We start from the raw sequence: 2,734 nt of genomic DNA, 5'->3' as shown, positions 1-2,734 counted from the left end.
GTTTTAGGAACAGCAAATAATAACTGGACTTCTAGTTGATCATTTAGTATCAGAAGTGTCTTATATAAAAGGCAAAGTCCTCTAGATTACACTTATTTGAGCACAATAAAATCTGATCATGCCTTGATTATTAATGATTTGATTAGGACAGTAAGGTCTGACTCTGCTTAGACTAAAGTCTGGTCACTGAACCTTCAATAATGTCCAGTATAGAATATGTGCTCATGCTGCAGTGGAAACAGAATGAATATTGTGTCTGACTCCATCATGAGCTTGGAGGACTGCATCCATACATCTCTGCAATGACTCAAATCACTGATTAATAAAGTCATCTGGAATGGTGAAGAAAGCCTTCTTGCAGGACTCCCAGAGTTCATCAAGACTCTTTGTGTTCATCTTCAACATCTCCTCCTCCATCTTACCCCAGACATGCTCAATAATGTTCATGTCTGGTGAATGGGCTGGCCAATCCTGGAGCATCTTGACCTTCTCTGCTTTCAGGAGCTTTGATGTGGAGGCTGAAGTATGAGGAGGAGCGCTATCCTGCTGGAGAATTCACCCTCTCCTGTGGTTTGTAATGTAATGGGCAGCACAAATGTCTTGATACCTCAGGCTGTTGATGTTGATCATCCACTCTGCAGATCTCTCGCACGCCCCAATACTGAATATAACCCCAAACCATGATTTCTCCTTCACCAAACCTGACTGATTTCTATGAGAATTTTGGCTCCATGCAGGTTCCAGTAGGTCTTCTGCAGTATCTGTGATGATTGGGATGCAGACCAACAGATGATTCAGCAGGAAAATCCACCTTCTGACACTTTTACACATGATCAACTAGAAGACAAGTTATTAAAACTGAGACCCACGACAAGACTTTTGTCAGGTAGTGTATATACACATAACTTATTCTACATCATTAAGCCAATAGGCATCACCCACCTACTACCTTAGTAACTATTTATAAGCAGCTAATTATAAGTAATTTATTATAAATATAAAGTAGTTTATTGAGCTTATAGTCTAAGTTAAGGGTTTGTTAACAGCGAGAATTGTACCTTAAAATAAAATTTAATTAAAGTTACTTTTTTTCTATGCCATTGTTTTACGTGTTTTGCATATTGTTAGGGTTAAGCTAATTTTTAAAGTGACTTTAGATTGTAATATTTAACTTTTTACCATCACTGATGCTTGTTCCTCTTCTTTAATGTTCTACTGAAGAAGAAAACAAATCACCTTCTACTCTGTCATCCTTTCCTCAACTTGCTCCAAAGCAGCCCTTGACTTCTATAGTAACTCTGAAGACTTTGTTTCTACTATGATGTCAAGGCTGCTTTTTCCAACATTCTTCAAAATATCTTCTTTCGTGTTCAGCAGAAGAGAGAAACTCGTGTTTAGATCCGCTTTAGTGTGAGTAGATGGTGAGAAAGTGTTCATGTTTGGTCGAACTGTACGCCCTTAAAGCTATTTGGTCTCGTTCTTTTAATGTCACTGGAAGAACATTAGTAAGCTCGACCACATAAACCACCAAGAAAACCCAAAGTATATTGAAGTAGTAAATCAAGTAGCCACTAATCTGATAGCCATTACTGAATATCCAGTTAACCAGAAGTTGTTTCAGCACAAACAGCGACTGGTTCATCCGTCTTCACTAATAATGTTTGTGCTGCAGGTGTGGATATTCATTTATTTCACCTTAAATTCATTATATGTGAAGGTTGTAGTGATCTTAAACCAAACTAGATTGAAATCAAAGTCTCGTGTAGGGATACTTCTGAAGAAGAAAAGTGTTGAAAATAAAGTTAAAGAGATTTAGAAAGGTCTTGTTTTCCTCTAGTATGGTGGCCTGGCAGTGGGTCCTCTGTTATATATATATATATATATATATATATATATATATATATATATATATATATATATATATATATATATATATATATATTGTTTTTTTATTATTTATTTGTTTGTTTTTTTATGTTACTATTAAGTAACATAACATAACAGTTTAAGTATTTAACTGTTTATTTATTTATTTAACTGTTTAATTATTTAATGAATTATTTAACTGATTATTTAATTGTGTATTTATTTTATTTGTTTGTTTACCTGTTTATTTATTTAATTATTGATATATTTTATATATTTATTTAACTGTTTATTTATTAATTTAATATTTTTATTTTTGTTTATTTAATTGTATTTATTTATTTAATTGTTTAGTTGTTTATTTAATTATGTATTTTATTTATTTTTTTAACTGTTTATTTATTAATTTAATTATTTATATATTTGTATGTATTTAACTATTTATTTATTTAATTATTTAGCTGTTTATTTATTTAATTAATTAGATATTTTATCTTTGTCATTATTTTGTATTTAACTAGTAATTTTATTTTTCAACTTTATTTATTTATTTGTTTATTTAACTGTTTATTTATTTAATTATTTATATATTTTATGTATTTAACTGTTGTTTATTTATTTATTTATTATTTTATTTTGTTGTTATTTTTAATTTATTTAATAGTAGTTATTTATTTATTTGTTTAATTTAACTGTTAAGTTATTTAATTATTTACTTATTAGTTTATTTATGTATTTTATTTATTTGTTTAACTGTTTATTTAATTATTTAACTATTTATTTGTTTAATTTATTATTTATAGGTTTTTATTTTTATGTTATTATGTTTATTTATTTAACAGTTTAGTTATTTTTTTATTTATTTAAC

The 2,734-nt window shown here is 28.9% G+C and overlaps 1 protein-coding gene across 2 annotated transcripts in view; it reads left to right on the top strand.

The window, feature by feature from the left end:
* Window positions 1-1,042, top strand: part of coro2bb (coronin, actin binding protein, 2Bb) — a 26,655-nt gene extending 25,613 nt beyond the window's left edge. For both annotated transcript variants that reach the window (XM_056452254.1, XM_056452253.1), the window contains exon 12: window positions 1-1,042. This exon is cut by the window's left edge. The gene's annotated coding sequence lies outside the window, so the exon portion shown is untranslated.
* The last annotated feature ends 1,692 nt before the right edge of the window (window positions 1,043-2,734 follow it).

This window comes from Danio aesculapii, chromosome 25 (genome assembly GCF_903798145.1).
Source record: "Danio aesculapii chromosome 25, fDanAes4.1, whole genome shotgun sequence".
Taxonomy (NCBI): Eukaryota; Metazoa; Chordata; class Actinopteri; order Cypriniformes; family Danionidae; genus Danio; species Danio aesculapii.
The sequence above is the reverse complement of the archived record's forward strand: the minus strand, read 5'-3'. Positions and strand labels throughout refer to the sequence as shown.